Source organism: Lissotriton vulgaris, chromosome 3_1 (assembly GCF_964263255.1).
Source record: "Lissotriton vulgaris chromosome 3_1, aLisVul1.2, whole genome shotgun sequence".
Classification (NCBI taxonomy): domain Eukaryota; kingdom Metazoa; phylum Chordata; class Amphibia; order Caudata; family Salamandridae; genus Lissotriton; species Lissotriton vulgaris.
The window spans coordinates 827,228,020-827,247,476 of record NC_141689.1 but is presented as its reverse complement, the minus strand read 5'-3'; positions in this window follow the sequence as shown (position 1 = coordinate 827,247,476).

Here is a 19,457-nt window from a genome sequence, read left to right as displayed (position 1 = left end):
CCAGATCCCATCTCTTCAATCCTGTGGGCTAGTCCTCGTTGTTTATTTGATTATACCTCAGGGGTAAGGACTCGCCCCTTCAAACCCTTGCTCTCCATTTTTGGTTACTCCATAACACTACATAATACAACAGTAAGTCTTATACTAAAGGTGTGAATATGAGTACTTCGGAACATGTATATTGAAACAACTGTGCCATTTTCTAACACTGGAATCACCATGGTCTGGTGATGACATGTAAGGAAGTAGGATCAAGATATTAACCTAAACGTGTATGCATTTCAATACCTTATTTTCTTATGCCTCAGTTCCTGTATGTATTCCATTTGAGAACACTTAGAAAGAGGATGATGCTGGCCGGTAAACTATATGTGCAAAGTTGACATTTGAAGGTGCTATTTCAATGATAGCCATTAAATTAGAAATAATATGGTCCTCTGGGCTGTGAATTTGCTGACATCTTCCATGACACTTTTCCCAATCAGGGTTATAAGTAAGAATTATTCTGGGGTCTTGCTGGCTTCTAACTCACATTAAGGATAGGAGACAATTGTATAATGCCACAGCGCTTCTTCTCTGTTTACTGCTCATTACTTAGATGCCAAGAAGACTTTTGATCTAGTAAACTGAGACTATTTTGAAGGAGTGAAAGAAATGAGTTTACTATCCCATTTTACTTGGTTGATTTACTCTCTCTCTCCTTCAATAAGGCCCTCAGCTGAGCTGATGTATGCACTTAGTAATGTATTTGTTCAGTGATGGTTGAGTGCAGCTCTCAGCAGGATTGTCCCATCGCCCCTTTTACTTACCAGGTTTTTGGAGCCATTGGCTGCATATTTATGAGAAGGCACCTTTAAATCAAAATGAGTCCCTACATGCTAGATGCCATCAAAATTCCAATTTACCGTTGTGAGATTGCTCTCTAGCTGGCCCCAAGACTAATAGCATTTTAGGGGGTTTGGATGAGAGTGAAAATGTTTCTAGGATCTCTAGTTCCAGTGCTCAAAAGAGCAAAACCAAGGTGATACTGTGCAACAAGTATAGGTATTCTTTTCCTGCAGAGCTACAACACCAAAACACTGGCCAATCTATTCAAAATCCAGGAAAACAGGTTACTGGGAAAATAGAGTAACTTTATTGACTCAGTTATTCTCATCTTCTGCCCAGTATTAAGCTCAATCAATCAATCAATCAATCAAGGCATTTATAAAGCGCAGTACTCATCCGGGGGGTCTCAAGGCGCTAGGGGAGGGGGGTCCGCTACTGCTCGAACAGCCAGGTCTTGAGCTGCTTCCTGAAGGCGAGGTGGTCCTGGGTCAGGCGGTGGTGGGTCGGGAGGGAGTTCCAAGTCTTGGCGGCGAGGTAGGAGAAGGACCTTCCCCCTGTGGTGGCTCTTCGGATGTGGGGGACGGCGGCGAGGGCATGGCCGGTCGATCGAAGCTGGCGTTTGGGAGCGTAGAAGTTGAGGCGGCTGTTGAGGTATCCTGGGCCTTGGTTGTGTAGGGCTTTGTGTGCGTGGGTGAGGAGACGGAAGGTGATTCTCTTGTTGACCGGGAGCCAGTGCAGGTCTCTCAGGTGTGCGGAGATGTGGTTGCAACGGGGGATGTCCAGGGTGAGTCGTGCTGAGGCGTTCTGGATCCGCTGGAGCCTCTTCTGGAGTTTGGCGGTGGTTCTGGCGTAGAGGGAGTTGCCGTAGTCCAGGCGGCTGGTGACGAGGGCCTGGGTGACCGTATTCCTGGTCTCGGTGGGGATCCACCGGAAGATCTTTCGTAGCATGCGCAGGATGTTGAAGCACGTCGAGGAGACAGCGTTGACTTGTCTGGTCATGGAGAGGGAGGAGTCCAGGATGACGCCTAGGTTGCGTGCGTGGTCTGTCGGTTTGGGTGCGCTGCCTAGGGCGGGGGGCCACCAGGAGTCGTCCCAGGTGGAGGGTGAAGATCCCAGAATGAGGACTTCCGTCTTGTCCGAGTTCAGTTTCAGGCGGCTGTTCTTCATCTATTCGGCTACCTCTTTCATCCCTTCGTGTAGGTTGGCTCTGGCGGTGGCGGTGTCGTTGGTGAGGGAGAGGATCAGCTGGGTGTCGTCGGCGTAGGAGATGATGTTGAGGTTGTGCTGGCGTGCGATGGCTGCGAGGGTGACTGGACTTTTCCAAATGGCATTCTGTGTCCCTTTTCTCTGGTTGGGCACGTACGTTTAGTTAAGATCATCATTATTCCACACTTTTTTGTTTTGAACCTTATCTTGATATCTTAGTAACACATTTTTGTTACATGAAATCGAATAACAACATTGTATATTTGGGCTATGATGTGTTAGAGGTGGCTCAGCAGAAATTATTTTGCAAGTTTCAGGACTGTGACTGGGAGGTATCAGATTTTAAGAATTAGCATTAGGTGTCGAAATCAAAGAGCTTCTGTGCCTAATAATTCTAGAAATGAATTGCATTATTTGGTTTTGCCCCAATTTTAAATATTGCTGATTCTAAATAAGATTTCGTTTGTAGCAGGATGTGTGCCAAGGCTATGGCAATTGGATGAAGAAAGTGTGGCCTACTAGAGAAATAGGCCGACTTCTCTTGTGGCTGAACACATCCTTACTTATAGGCTTTAATGCACCTGCCTCAGAAAGGAAAGTGTGAACTATTTAGACATTGGTCAACTTTTTACCACAGATGATTTGCTTCTGGCCACCACCATTCCAGAAATGTATGGGATCACATTCCCTCATCTGTCTGGTCTGAAAAATGAAAGCCGACCATGTAGTGTTAGCTAATATACTACAAAATAAAGGTGCCAATGGAAAAAATGTAAGGCGTTTGAGGACAGATCTATGCAAAACTTAAATTTTCCAAAATCAGCCATTTTTCAAGTGGTACTATGAATGAACGCCATGGCACCTTTATTCTCATTCCTTTGTTTATTGTAGTCATTAGCTTGAATTAGGTTATTTGATTATCTTTTTTTGAATTTTTTTACTTGTCAAATAAAAAATAGAAATAGAAATGTCTGTGACCTGGTGCATACTTTTTGAAATACAGATATGACAATATTAGGTCTAAACAAAAATAAAATGGCTAATGTTTAACCACTTCCTATTATATTAAAACTGTGTAGAATTTCAGAATGTCAGAACCTATTTTTCACATTTCATGAAGACTAGTGCACCTTTGACAAACAAATCTTAGTTTGACCTTTCAAGTTAATAAAGCCACAAACTATGCAGTGGCTTGAGCACCTCTAATAATATTTATTTTGACATATTTGAGAGCAAAAAAGTATTCAAATAATTGATGTTATTGTTAAAAGTTTTTGGAGTAAACAGGGTCTCTGTCCTCTAAGCATTCTGACCACTTTGTTATGCCCTGGATGTGCTCCAGTAGCTTGCATACTCCTGGTCTGGATGTGTTCCAGTAGCTTGCGTACTCCTGGCCTGGATGTGCTCTAGTATCTTGCATACTCCTGGTCTGGATGTGTTCCAGTAGCTTGCGTACTCCTGGCCTGGATGTGCTCCAGTAGCTTGTGTACTCCTGGCCTAGATGTGCTCCAGTAGCTTGCATATTCCTGGCCTGGATGTGCTCCAGTAGCTTGCATATTCCTGGCCTGGATGTGCTCCAGTAGCTTGCATATTCCTGGCCTAGATGTGCTCCAGTAGATAGCGTACTCCTGGCCTGGATGTGCTCCAGTAGCTTGCGTACTCCTGGCCTAGATGTGCTCCAGTAGATAGCGTACTCCTGGCCTGGATGTGCTCCAGTAGCTTGCGTACTCCTGGCCTAGATGTGCTCCAGTAGATAGCGTACTCCTGGCCTAGATGTGCTCCAGTAGCTTGCGTACTCCTGGCCTTGATGTGCTCCAGTAGCTTGCATATTCCTGGCCTGGATGTGCTCCAGTAGCTTGCATATTCCTGGCCTGGATGTGCTCCAGTAGCTTGCATATTCCTGGTCTGGATGTGTTCCAGTAGCTTGCGTACTCCTGGCCTGGATGTGCTCTAGTATCTTGCATACTCCTGGTCTGGATGTGTTCCAGTAGCTTGCATACTCCTGGTCTGGATGTGTTCCAGTAGCTTGCGTACTCCTGGCCTGGATGTGCTCTAGTATCTTGCATATTCCTGGCCTGGATGTGCTCCAGTAGCTTGCATATTCCTGGCCTGGATGTGCTCCAGTAGCTTGCATATTCCTGGCCTAGATGTGCTCCAGTAGATAGCGTACTCCTGGCCTGGATGTGCTCCAGTAGCTTGCGTACTCCTGGCCTAGATGTGCTCCAGTAGATAGCGTACTCCTGGCCTGGATGTGCTCCAGTAGCTTGCGTACTCCTGGCCTAGATGTGCTCCAGTAGATAGCGTACTCCTGGCCTAGATGTGCTCCAGTAGCTTGCGTACTCCTGGCCTTGATGTGCTCCAGTAGCTTGCATATTCCTGGCCTGGATGTGCTCCAGTAGCTTGCATATTCCTGGCCTGGATGTGCTCCAGTAGCTTGCATATTCCTGGTCTGGATGTGCTCCAGTAGATAGCGTACTCCTGGCCTGGATGTGCTCCAGTAGCTTGCATATTCCTGGCCTAGATGTGCTCCAGTAGCTTGCGTACTCCTGGCCTTGATGTGCTCCAGTAGATAGCGTACTGCTGGCCTAGATGTGTTCCAGTAGCTTGCGTACTCCTGACCTGGATGTGCTCCAGAAGCTTGCATATTCCTGGCCTGGATGTGCTCCAGTAGCTTGCGTACTCCTGGCCTAGATGTGCTCCAGTAGCTTGCGTACTCCTGGCCTAGATGTGCTCCAGTAGATAGCGTACTCCTGGCCTGGATGTGCTCCAGTAGCTTGCGTACTCCTGGCCTAGATGTGCTCCAGTAGCTTGCATATTCCTGGCCTAGATGTGCTCCAGTAGCTTGCGTACTCCTGGCCTTGATGTGCTCCAGTAGATAGCGTACTGCTGGCCTAGATGTGTTCCAGTAGCTTGCGTACTCCTGACCTGGATGTGCTCCAGAAGCTTGCATATTCCTGGCCTGGATGTGCTCCAGTAGCTTGCGTACTCCTGGCCTAGATGTGCTCCAGTAGCTTGCATATTCCTGGTCTGGATGTGCTCCAGTAGATAGCGTACTCCTGGCCTGGATGTGCTCCAGTAGCTTGCGTACTCCTGGCCTGGATGTGCTCCAGTAGCTTGCGTACTCCTGGCCTAGATGTGCTCCAGTAGCTTGCATATTCCTGGCCTAGATGTGCTCCAGTAGCTTGCGTACTCCTGGCCTTGATGTGCTCCAGTAGATAGCGTACTGCTGGCCTAGATGTGTTCCAGTAGCTTGCGTACTCCTGACCTGGATGTGCTCCAGAAGCTTGCATATTCCTGGCCTGGATGTGCTCCAGTAGCTTGCGTACTCCTGGCCTAGATGTGCTCCAGTAGCTTGCATATTCCTGGTCTGGATGTGCTCCAGTAGATAGCGTACTCCTGGCCTAGATGTGCTCCAGTAGATAGCGTACTCCTGGCCTGGATGTGCTCCAGTAGCTTGCGTACTCCTGGCCTGGATGTGCTCCAGTGGATAGCGTACTCCTGACCTGGATGTGCTCCAGTAGCTAGCGTACTGCTGGCCTGGATGTGTTCCAGTAGCTTGCGTACTCCTGACCTGGTTGTGGTGTACTCCTAACTTGGATGAGCTCCAGTAGCTAGCATACTCCTGTATTTGCGAGTCCGTCAAACTAAGGGCTGCATGCCAACTTAGAGTGGGAGTCTTCTCACTATGTCTGAAAATTAAAGTCATATTATGCAGCCTGCTACACCATTTTTGTATACAATATTGATAATTTGTATATCTATAAACTTATGAGTGTTAAGTATGCTTATCCAAAAACAAAAGATGCATATATTAAAGGGGCAGAGTCAAACATACAAAAATCAGCAAAAAATTAATATGTTGGAAGGTATGTGAATGAAAATAATTAGTGAAAAAAACTTGAGTCAAAAGCTGACACGGAAGATTAATTGTTTTTTTCCTGGTAAAGAAGCGAAGATTGGCCATCTGTCGAGTCAGCTATCACATTAGCTTTAACTGAATTTGTTCACATATGGCCCTCCAAAAAATGAAATGTCTTGGAATGACAAAAAAATAACTTCAACATCCACTGCATCGTGCATGCGGCCGCCTCTGTGTGTTGCATAGTATTTCTGTGTCGAGTTTTTAATGCTTTTTTTTTAGTATCTCTGCCTTTTGCAGATCTTTTTGTATTTTGAAGATAGTGGCGTGCCCTCGCAGGACAGCCCAGGGCATGCAAGTGGCTGTAGCCGCCGAGGCAGCAGATGAGCTGCAACGCTTTTGGCCTCTGGCCTGTAACGCTATATCCGGGGCTGGCCCTGCTTCCCCCGGGGCCCTCGGCAGGTGCTTTGCACGGGGCAGGTGCCCCGTCCGCCATATGCTCGGCTCGGGGCTGCGTTTCCCCGAATTTCGCTAAATGACACAAAAAAGCAGGAGGTGAAGGTAGGCCAGATGAAAGGCGGAAGAGGGGCCCGCCCCCCTTGTCGACCTGTGCACACATGCACGCCGACGTCTCCGCAGTACAGCACGCGCCACCCCCTGGCAGCTGGGAAAGGGTCCCTACTGGAGACATAACATGGTGCCCTTCTTTCATCGCAGCACTGAAAAACACTCAGACCAAACAACCTGCCTTTCAACCCTCGGTGTGCATTGTTCACTTGCAACGTTTGCGCACTCATTACACGCGTAGGCATACACTTGGAGATGTGCGGGCCTGGGTGTGGTCTCTATGCCAGCTGCATGCATTTGAAATGCATGTTGGATTCACCACGCCTCTGCAGGAGTTTGTTGCAAAGGACCCGCGAGCAAGATGCAGCCAAACAGGAGCTGAGCACTTGTTTTTAATGCAGATTTTTTTGTGTGAAAAGCAATACTGACCAGCATCAAAGCATCCCCTGTGAAACTCTGTTAATTAAGGAGTCATTACGTCTGTCTCGATTGTGCTGCCTTTTTACACTGTAATAACGTCAAACCCCTGCTCCACCCCTAATTCTGGAGCACTTGACAAGCTTTACTAATGCATGCAATTAAACTCATCTGCTTGGTGAATTGACACGCTTGGAAAAAAACAATTATCGATTTTACCACGATGATCGATTGAAAATTAATATGCAACATTCTCCACGCCTGTAACGCTTGTGAGTGTGGTCTGCAGAGGGGTGGGCATAGCCGGTATTTCGAGTGTGAGTCTGAAATTCAGCTTTGGAGTACTTATGCTTCAATTTCTTGACACTTTCTTAGTGAAATGCATAAGAGGTGCACACCAACGCTTCTGTGACCACGAACATGCTGTTCTAGTGGCTTGGAGCAGATACCGCAAGGCAGTTCTCCCAACAGTTGGAGAAATTAAGTTAAAAAAAGACAAAACAGCCTTATTTTAAAAAAAACGTGTGTGATCTGGTTGTGTTATGCCCCATTTTTGCCTGATCCCTCATTCACAGTCGGATATCCTGCAGTTGCACATCTGCACATGATCTTTGCATTTTTTTGTATTCAGTGTAAAATGCAAATGCATGTAAACAAGTGCCATACCTGCCCCAGTTTGTTGTCGCCCCCATATAGGAAGCTGAACTCGTCTTTAGTGTAAACACAGCTTCAGTGCACTTCCTCTTACCAATCTTCAATAATAATACATTATGGGAATTCATAAGAACCACTAGGAGGGACAGAATATGACTCTTTTGGTCATTTCACCTTCCAGGATGAAGAAACAGATGAACAAAGAAGTAGGAAAAAGGCGCCATAGAGGTGGAGCAGGAATGGTACCCTTCCACCTACGCCCTGTTGTCGATTCCCAGTCGGGCATCATCTGCCACCTCAGATCAAGAACTGCATGCCTGCCCCTGCCCAGCAGTATAACAGAGTGAATCAAGGGATATGAATAGTGGCAAGCTGTTAGAGGAAGTAAAAATGCCCAGTGATATTTGCATGTCTCTCTTCCCATCAACTTTGCATCATTAATGATTAACTTAAAAGATATAGACTCTGTTAGCATTTGAGAGGTCTGTGATGCCTTATCTTTAAACACATGGACACCTGGAAACAGTCCTTCTCAATCGATCTATTCCAGGATGAGACATTAGAAACCTCCGAAAAAACACCTGTGCTGGCAATAGAGTGACCACCTGCAAAAAAATAAAATTCTGGGTGGTCATTGTAAGAATTCACGAAAATGTGTCAAGATTAAGGACACAAATTTAAGTCAAGAGGTCAATTTTACGAAAATTAGGAGGTCTCGCATTTCTAAAATAGATGGCTGACACAAATATCAGTCAAAATAGGTTTATATTCTTGGGTTTGTACAATACATAGCAGTGTGGATGAAACAGTCACATGTTGTTGGGCTAATTTATGGATAAAAAAAAAATCACATATGCACATTAAGCAGAATTTGACACCAAACATCCCAGAAAGTTCACAATTCTTCCCCGGTCCATGAATGCTAGTGTCAAAAGTAGCACTATGATCCTGAAGGTAGATTAGAGTTCATAGGCAGTAACTCAACTAATTGAGATGTACTTTTTGAGGTTTACTTTTTATCAAAGTTGGCAGATTTAGGAATTTCTTTTTTTCTCCATCAGCAAATGATCAGGAATATTTTCAATTATATAGTTCCACTTTAACAGGTTGTATATTACCTACTTTGTGTGTGGGTCCAATTGAATTTCATTAAGGAAAAACTGAGTTGTTTATATCACTGCGAGTCATTAAAAGTATAAATTACATAAGTTCTTTACATTAGGAACTTCACCAGCCAATTTAACAACAGTCAGCCATTTTAGTTCACAGAATATCTTGTTGCCTGCACCAGCTCACAGGGCTGGAGTCATTAAGATGCATTAGTTGAACCGGTAGGAGAGTTCCAGAGGCCAAGTAAGGCTAACCGCATCAGCAGCTTTGCAGAATCAATGAAAGATTTAAGGAAGTCAAAGAAGCCTATCCAGACAAGGCTGGTTCTACAATGAGGTCAATTTTTGGCACCAGCCTTGCAGTGCCACACAGATCGCTACAAGATTTCAACATTTACACTTGATACTTAGGGCATGGGCCGTACTACCTGAATTATGTTCGAATGGTTGACCAAATAGTTTGGCAGAGTTGACTAAATTATGTGAGTAGAAAAGTCAAATCGTGCTGAGCAATACAGCATTGTCTGTGGAAATATGCATTATTCTGTGAGTTAACCAGACTTTAATAGGGTCTAGATCACTGATACTCAAAGTACGGCTCGGGGGCCGCATGCGGCCGTTCTGACCTTTACATGTCAACCCTGGGCTGCTGGTTACACGTCTCAGCACTAACAATAAAAATATCCTAAATAAACAGGCAGGTATTTAATCAAAAATTAATTTGTGTTAAGGAAAGGATGAAACTAGGGAATTCCGCACTGCTCAACTTTAAGAACATCTTCATTTTTAAAGACATTTTGCAGCAAAAGAGTACACATTTGATAGTCTCTTCAAAATTCAAAAAGTGTATTTAATTAACATGCAGAACCTTTTCACCTTAGTTTATCAGATGATATCAAGTGCACTGAGAAGTATTATTTTAAAAGTGATAGTTTTCACACATTAATTTATAAACACACATTTTTCCCTCCATCCTGACAATAATACCAATGGTGAACGAAAGAGGCAAATCAGTTGTTATGTGCACTCTTTGGGTGACCAGGGTTCCTACTATAAATGAACAACATTATAGTTTATTACATCAAACATAGGAGAAGGTTTTGTAAAGTGCACACCCTTAAGTCATTTATTTTGAGGTCCTCTTATTTGTGATAATGAAGAAATAGAAGGGACACTGAAATAAAACAATTGCCTACGATCACACAATTTGACAAACTGGGGAAGCTGGGATTAATCCCAGGTTTTCTGGTCTCACATCGTGCAATTATGCTTCACTTCATGTATACCCACTTTTTTGCCCACTCTCCCTGCCCAACTGCCACCCCGCTAGCATCAATGCGGCCTCAGTCACATCACAGACCAAACTTATTGGCCCCTTGGAAAATGTTTGTGGGTACCTATGGTCTACATAAATGTCTCACCTCATTACAATCAGTTTAACCACTGGATACAGCAAACAGCAATTAAAAGGTGACTGCAATTTATGGTAGTTTAAGCTATGAACATTTTTGTGCTCATCAGTTTATGCAGGAGATTGTGGATTATGTAGCAAGTGTGCTAAATCCATGATTAAGTGGAATATGACACAGCTGCAGAATTGCAGAATTGCAGAATTCCAGTGGCCGGGTTATAGGGAGTGCAGAAACTCCACCAAAATGTAATTATTCATCAGATAATCCTTGTACCTGAGCTATAGACAAGTTCAATCTCACCATCAAAGAATATCATTGGAGGGAGTAAGTTAAATGTATATCACAAAGGCTTACCAACACAACCAGGAGGGTGAGGGATGGGCGTAAAGACCATCAAAACACTATATAGCAGCAGGTTGTGGAGAAGGAGACGGAAATTGATTTTGAGGCCTGGCAGATATTGAAACAAATATTTATAGATAAAGCGCCAATTAAAATATTTGTTCATCAATTAAAAATTGTTTTTACCTAAAAAAATGTATTACCCACCATTATCAAACACAATTTTAGACACATTGGTGCAGTTTCAGAGTGATTCCTTATTGAACAAGCCTTGACAGCATTCTTGATAATGGACCGTACCTTTACGCATATACTGATCATAGGGACAGCAGGATTTGAATCCTTCACCTTTGGACTGAGAGTTTTAGATCAAAACCCCTAGGCTACAATCAGCGTTTTATTTGTGAAATGCTGGTTTGTATTCAGCCACCTCGTTGGCTGTCAGCCAGTAACATTTATATGTTATCTATGTTACGTTATGTTGTGCTATGCTATGTTATGTTATGAAGGTTGGTAGAGTTTACTATCACCCGGAAGGGTGTCCTGGCACTGAGCAGGTGCGAGTCTAGACACACTTAGGCCCTAGAGCAATTACTCGAGCAGCCAGGTCTTCAGCTTCTTTGAGAATAAAGGAGTGAGGCAGAGGCTCTTATGTGAAGAGGCTGGTCGTTCCACGCTTTCGGTGTGATGTAGGGGAAGGCTTGACTGCCGAATCTGTTTTTATGTATTTGTGGTATGAGTGCAAGTAGGAGTCCAGGTGAACAGAGGTATCTGGAAGGTTTGAGAAAGCAGATACAATTGTTGAGGTGTGCTGGGCCTGTATTATGTAGTGCCTTGAAAGTGTGGGTGAGGAGAATGAATTATTCTTGTTTTTGAATGGGAACTAGTGGAGTTCATTTGGGTGTGCTGTGAGTGGAGCATTGCAGGTTGAGAGTGAATCAGGCTGATGAGTTCTGAATGGTCTTCAGCCTTTCGGCAAGTTTTTTGTTTATCCTAGCATAGAAGGTGTTCCATGTAATCGTACTTACTTGTGACCAGGACGTGTGGACTGTTTTCTGGGTGCTGATTGGGAGCCATTTGAAAAGTTTCCTCAGAATCTTCAGGGTGTGGAAGCATGAGGCTGTGACGGAATTCACTTGAGCAGTCATGTGGAGTTTGCTGTTGATGATGATCCAGAGGTTCTTGTAGTGGGTGGTGGGGGGTGGGTGTTTGTCCTAACTCTGTTGGCCACCAGGTGGAGTCCCACAGTGATGTGCTTTTTCCCAGGATCATGATTTCGGTTTTGTTGTTTTTTCAGCTTTAGAAAGTTAGTCTTCATTCAGTGGGTGATTTCAGTCATGCAAGAATTGAACTTGATCCAGGTACTGGGCATCTTGAGAATGGGTTGCGTGTCGTCGACATAGGAGAGGATGTTGATTTAGTGAGAGCAAATGATGCTCGCTATAGGAATCATGTATGCGTTGACAAGGGTCTGGCTCAGAGAGGATCCTTGTAGAACTCCACAAATGAGGTTGTGGGCATCCGAGGTGGACTGTGCCAGGCTGGCAGGCTGGATATTTCCAGTCAGGAAGGAGCAGATCCATTGGAGTGTGTGTCTTTGGATCTCATTGTGTAGGTGTTGGATAAGGATGGTGTGCAGACTGTTTCAAATGCTGCAGGGACGTCCAGGAGGATGAGGGCTGGCATGTCTCCTCAGTCCAGAGTCATGCAGATGTCATCCATGTCAGGGATGACCGCAGTTTCCATGCAGTAGTTGGGTCTGGAACTAGACTGAGTGGCGCCAAGGAGTTGGTGGTAGTTGAGGTATTTGGTAAGGTGTCTGTTGATGATTTTCTCTAAGACCTTGACCGGGAATGCTAGCAGGGAGATTGGTCTGTAGTTGGATCGTGTTTATGGGTCCGCAGAGTGTTTCTTCAGCAATGGTGGACAGTTGCGGGTTTCCAGGCTTCTGGGAAGGGAGCATACAAGGTGAATGCATTCAAAATGGGTCTGAGCATGAGTGCCATCTTCTGAAGTAGGCATGGTGGAGACAGGACCATGATAGGGCCCCTGAGTGGATGTTATGTTATGTTATGTTATGTTAAAGGTATTTGGTACCGCGCACATACACCAATTGGTTTCTTGGCGCTCAGTGACCCGTGGGGAAAGGACACAGGGAAGTAGAAGCAGCTAGTCATAAGCAAGACGGAACAGGTAAGTTTTCAGGAATTTACGGAAAGTAGGATAGTCAGGTGTGAGTCGGATTGAGAGAGGAAAGGAATTCCAGGTAGACGGAGCGAGAAAGGAAAAACAGGCACCACCGTGCTTCTTACGTTTGAACCTAGGAGTGATCAAGAGGTTGTGGGCAGAAGATCCGAGGTGTCGAGGGGGGACTTGAGGGTGCAGACAGAGAGAAATAAAGGCGGGGGCAGAGGCAGATAGAGATTTGAAAATGGTGCATCCCATTTTGAAGATGCAACGTTGCGCAACCGGGAGCCAGTGTAGGGTTTTCAGCATCGGCGTAACATGTTGGTATTTGGGCTGCTGAAAAAGTAGTCTGGCTGCCTGGTTTTGCACCAGTTGAAGACGGTGAAGATGGTATGGATGGAGATCATGGTAGCAGTGGTTTCTTCTGGGGTGATGACAGGCCATGTGGTTAGCCTTAGTTCTTTGGATACGATCAGCAGGTGTTTGAAGAGAGCTGTAAATGGTGGTAATTTTGTTGCTCCCTGCAAGGGAGTGATCACGTTGTAGCCAGCCAATGGTGATGTGAAATCTTTCACAATGGCATACATTTCTTTGCTTCTGCTGTTGCTGGCATTGATGAGGTCTGCCAGAAACAGTGCGATTAGTGATCCGGATCATTTGGTGGTAGTGTCTCAGGGCGGATTTGAAAGTGCTCCTGTCTGCATTGTCCTGGCTCATTCTCCATTTGCTCCAGCTGTTTTCAGTGACGTTTCATCCATCTGAGTTCCTCTGTATGCCAACTGATCTGAGGTCTGGATGGATCTTGTTGTATTGTTGTGTTTGATACAGGTGGGTGAGCCAACAAATTAACATGAGAGCCAAGCCAGAGATGAGCCAAGGGTCTGGATCGGCTCTTAGAGCTCGTGCAAAAGCTGAGCCCTGAAATTGTTTATTATGTAAATTATACAACAAACATAATGTACAGTATTATAACATCTGTTCAAAACTCAAGAAAGCGTATTTCTTTAACATGCAGAAGTTTTGACATTAGTATTTCACATTATAGCAATGCACTGAGAAGTACTTATTAATAGCATTGTATTTAAACATGAACAAATAGTAAACTAAGAAGCAAGACAGTTGTCATGTAAATCATGTATGTGGCCCAAATTATTATAGAGCAACGTTATCTATTATCTCAAGCACAATAGGTTTCTGTACAACGGGCATTCTGAACTCACATATTTGAAAGCACTTTCATAAACAATCATGATGAAAAAGGAGTTTTGGTGAAATAAAAGATTTGCCTAACAACACACAATTCAAGTAGGGAAGTTGCGATTTATCTAGATTTTCTGGTTTCACTTTGTACAAATCACCCACTAAATGTTGATCTATTGCCTTTTTTTGTGTTAAGGCTTTGTTTTTACCTCTATGTGATTTGTTTCTGAAGTTTTTATATAGCGCAAACTCGACCTGAAGATATTGGAGTGGGTCACATGAGCACCAGTTTCATTACACAAGATTGTGCTCATTTTTTGTATGCACAATGAGATTAAGTGATTTTTCCATAATCACAGGATGTTGAGCCAATACTGTTCCAGTTTCGACGGGCTGGTCTGGTGGTGATGCGTGTGTGTTGGACTGGGATGTGGATGCAGCACTTGATGAGGGTTTGGCCTGTCCAGCTTGTCGACTCAGAAATTGCAGAAGTGGGTAAAAATAGGGTCCAGGAGGTGTCCAGTGGCGTAGGAGGTCTCTTTACTCGTTGGGTGAGGGCCTGACCTCCAAGTTCTTCATAGAGTTGGGTTCAGTGTGGTCTTACAGAGGGAAGTTCAAGTCTTCAAGTAGGATGTAATTGCTAGGGCTCGGCAGAACTCGAGGAGTAATCACAAGTATAGAGGACAAGTGGTGCAACAACGTCTGTGATGGTGCCAATGAAGTAGGTGCACTATTCCGGGGTTCTGTAGTTGAGAGTGCTGTTTAGGGTGAAGTTGGCTGGGACATGGAGCTTGAATGACAGGTGTTCCATGCTTGAGGATTACATGTCCGTGGAAGTGGTGCAGCTGATGGTGTTCTTGTAGATGATGGTGATGCCACCTTCGGGCTTGTGAAGTCTGTCTTGCCTGGAAATCTCATAGCTTTGCGGATGGCTGTCTCAATGTTAGGTGCTGATGCAGGGTTTGGGCAGGTTTCCATGAGAAAAAGTAGGTCGGGTATTGTCGTGCATCAGGTCCCAGAACTCCGTGGTGTGTTTGGCGTGTGAGCAGGTATTGGGGCGCATGCATGCAAGTGTGGAGTTTTGTGTTGGTAGTTGCAGGACTGTGAGTGAGTCAGAGAGTGGGGTGTTGAGTGTTGTCAGTGCGTGGAGTGTTTGGTGTGGGTGTGTGCTTGGAAACTTGCAGGAAGGTCAGGAGAATGCTCCCTCTGTGTTGTGTGATGCACAACGCAGCAGAGGCCAGGGTTGACGGTGCGGAGGGTTACAGCAAAGTACCGGTGGGAAAACTGGGGTTCCTGGCACTGGGCTCAGTTGAGGCGCAGACGGGCTCGCTTTTGACACACCTCCAGCATGCCAACCGCACGTCTGCAGTGTGACCAGGCTGTGCCGGTCACAAAGTCTGTCTTGGAGGAGGAGAGGAGTGATATCACTTCCTGCGCAGATGGATGATGGGAAATTCAGTAGTCACTTCCTGTGCAGATGAATGATGGAAAATCCAGTTAAGTCACTTCCTGTGCAGATGGATAATGAAAATGAGTCCTCTTGCTTTGCTTCTACCATTCAAATTAAAGACATACATCGTCCCTTACAGTCAAAGTTATAGACAATGGACATTCTTCTGAAATAATGATAGGTATCTCTAAATAATGGCCAGTAAAATACATTGGGGGTAAGGTTGAAGTCAATTAACCAATTAGATAACATAAATAAGGCATTAGGCTTTATCAACTTTAACATTCCCAAGTGAGCCCCAGAACATTAATTACCCTCAAAGATTGTATTAAAGCATAGCATGTTTACTTCTGGGACGATTTTTTGTAGCTTTTGTGCCATTTTGATTCAGGGTAGGATGCAAAGCTGCAAGTAAAGCAGACATCTTTAAATGTTCAGACCCATGTTCTGTTTTTCACACCTCCTGTGAATTACCTACCTGTGGTATCATTAAGCTAAGAAGTATCGTTTGTCCCTGTAAGTAACACAGGCCCTGGTGTGTAGATAAATCATTATTAGGGGTTGTGACCCTTTTCCTAATCCCCTGACTACAATTTGTCAACTGCAGAGAGAGGTCGACTCTGAGCTGATAATGCACAGTATTTGCTTCAAAGATTATGCATAGTTCTCTTGTTGAAGATTTCACATTTTGTGGTTCCTCACTAGAGACATTCAGCTGCAATTTAATGTTCGGTCATTTTCAGATGTACTATTTTGACTTTTCCTTTACAAGTTCAACACGTTTTCTAGAAAAGGCTAGTTTCGGTCATTTGGAGGTGCCCTTGTCCTACACACAAAGTATGATTTTTTTTGCAGAACAAGTACAGTTTTTTCCGCGTATGCAGCAATCTTGTACTTTTTTTGTCTTTTCTGCGTAAAATACAAACGTGTCAGATAAAACTGAAATTGATAACAGACCCAACATCCTTCTCAGATTTTCTTTAAATCAATCATAGTCCAGATGATGATCAAGAAATTTTTTATCAAGTTTTGAAACATTGACCTTTTTAGGTCTCACTAGCGAATGCAGCGCATGCGCTGCTTCGCTAGCGAGCCTTTATTGTTGCCGCTTTGGTGCTGGAAGGGAGACAGGAGATGGCACGCGCGGACAGGAGATGTGCACGCGTATGGACAGGAGACGTGCACTCCGTACGCGTGCACATCTCCTGTCCCCGGAGGCTGGCAGTGCGCGCATTGATCGCTTTCAGTTTCCCTCCCCCCGTCAGCGGTCTAGCTCGAGCTTTCATGGGATGCCATAATGCCTTGCCCTAATAGCCTAAATAGGAACTTGGAAAGCGCACAATCATTTCAATATTGAATTATTTGATTTGTTTATTGGTATATGGTATAACTTACTGGCGAAAGTGTATTCAATATAGTCAATTCTATTGTATTGTGCCAAAAAATCTGTCTGGGAACATACCCCACATTTTATGATCTTGGCTGGTTTCAGAACCTATGATGTTTTAATGTGTTTCATACTGAAAGAGTATGAATGAATGAGGTATGATTGGTATCCGTTTATATTAGTGCCAGTGGAATGTCGGGAGGTTTGTGACGATTTACATATATTTGTTTTGACATTATTTGTAATACATGTGTAGCAAAGGTGCAATTCATATAACGTTGGACATGAATACAGACTTATGTATGACAAAAAAATTAACTCTGTGGAATAAAAATAGCAAAACGGTAAAACTATATATGAGATTTTCTATAAGGTGGAGTTGTCAGTGTTTTTGACTGCTTTAGTAGTGTCTCCCTCCTGGCTGTGCCTCTCCTCTATCCGTTTCTTTCCAGGGGCCCTTTTATGTATAGTATAATGTCTACTGGCACCCATAAATGTGATTCTTGTAAGGAGGGGTGGGGGGGGGGGGAGGGAGGGGGGTTAAGGATTGCAGAATGTTGACATTATAAGTTTTTCTAGACCTGAAATGTGATTTCCTTTAGAAGGGACTAAATCTAAATCCTACATGTCTCCTGTACCAATTAGACATGTATCAACTCATCCAGCATATTCCTTCATCTGTTCGCCCGTGTGTAGGTACATTTGCTCTCTATGTATATTTTATCTGTGGCCATGCTTGCTTATTTTCAGGGAGCATAGGTGACCTGTCTTTTGTCCTTTATCCCTACATGTTAGTCTGTGTCCATGGCTTCTTATTAGTTAGATGTGTGCATTCACTGTACACAAACTACTGGCTATAGCCTTGTTTACTTTAGTCTTTGCACAGCTGCGCTGATTTGTCCTGTTGCGCCCGTGCTGTTCTTCTTCTGGGCACACGACCCGGAGACGCTAAGGGGGCCACGCCAGCTGGGTGAGAGTTTTCTTCTTCCTCCCGGAAACGGGCCAGCTTGTGGCATTTCCTCTTCACCGCTGCCTCCATGTCCGCGCCTGCTTCCATGCCTACACTGCTGCCACCAGGCTAATGTTGGTAGCTGTTAAACTGGGTTCAAACCCAGTGTCTTCGCCGCCTATCGCTTCTCAGGTGACGCTCCAGTCATTTTCGGATGGCAGCGGGACTGCAATCCCAGCAATGCGATGAGGGTAGCAGTGATGACTCGCTCTACACCAACGACGATCGCTATAACACTGCTCAGCCTCTGCTTTCCTTCCTCTTTAGCCTCATGCCAACCATGCCCCTTGCCACCTGATTGGGCACTTTGAACGCCGACGCTAATGTCGCTTGGGGGATTTTGCGGGCATCTGACTGCCCACCCTTTGCGACCAGCTACCATAGGGTTGTCAGTTCAGGCCCGTTCAAGCGTCTAACTCCGCCTTCCGGGGCCTGCGAATCTTTTGCCTAGGACATACAATAAAATGGAGAGGATCATCATATTAAAGAGTGTGTAGGGCTAGCCTGCAATGTATTAGTACCTCTGTTTGTTTGTTATTTTCTGCTTCGCATCCACAAATTAACATGTGTTTCCGTTTTTGCTGAAGCAAAACATAATCTTCATAAAGCATCTGCTCTGCATTCAATGGCAAAACCTACTGGTGTTGCCAATGCTTGTATGCTAAAGCACCCGCTAGGTGCTGCAATGTACTGTTTCTGAAGGGCGTAGGTGAGCAAGACAGCAGGCTTCTGACAATAATAGGGCAGGCTCTAGCTCTAAGTGCTATGGGGAAATAAAGCCTTTATGGGCCTTGTACTTAGAATCGGGCAACAGTACAGACAGACTTAGCTGTGACTGTGCTGCTGTGTTACTCTGTCGACAAGGGGCTCCCCTTACAGCAGCACCATACCAGGTTTCCCCGACTTTCACGGTAGGCATCGGCTGGTAGTACAGACAACCCAAGATTTAAAAAAATAAAATAAATCAAATTACGTTAGTTTACTGTTAACAAGGCAAGATTATGTAAATATCTATGTCCACCATATTGATGCCCACACTCACATGTTGTTCCATCTCTCCCACTTAAGGCATGTACAATGCCCACGCTTCCAGGTACTCTTTTACCATGAAGGGGACCAACAGGGAGTTGGAGGTGTGCATCAGGACAGGTGGGAACAGGAGAAAAGGACAATAGAAGCAGGGTGGGTGGCTCTCGGGTAGCTGCTCCATGGCTAAATGACAATCATGGATTGAGCATACTTTGGTGATAAGTGTACTGATCGGTCCAGAATCAATATTATACATGCAAGGCACTGGCACAGAGGCAGAGCTGTCGACTCGGGAGCAGGGGATCCGGGTTCGAGTTTTGGCATCTCTGTGTAATGTATGTGTGATGCAAAGTGCTCAGACACCTTACACTGGTATGGTTGGCGCTATATAAGTAATTTAATGCGTCAGAGAGAGTGTGGTTGTGGAGTCATGAGGGGCACTGTTAAAGGGTGATGGTGAGGGAATCCGTGGTGGAGGTGGTCATTGGGGGCACCAACAAACATTGTTGCACGGGCATCCCCAGCACTAAATAGATAAAACAAACAAGCATTTGAAATGCAATAGGTATCACAGTTGTGAGAACTTGAGCTATTGGCATTGTAAATGGCAATGCCTTTTATTTACGCATCACCCTCACTTATGCTCACTTCATGCCTTCCCAAATATACATATTTGGTTGAAATTAAGTAGATTTACTCTACATTTGGTTCTGTGTTTTCCCTTATCAGTTGTGGTATGCTTAGAAACAGATCTCTGTGGTGAATGCTTGTCATTGAAATGTAATGATTGCTGAGATTAAC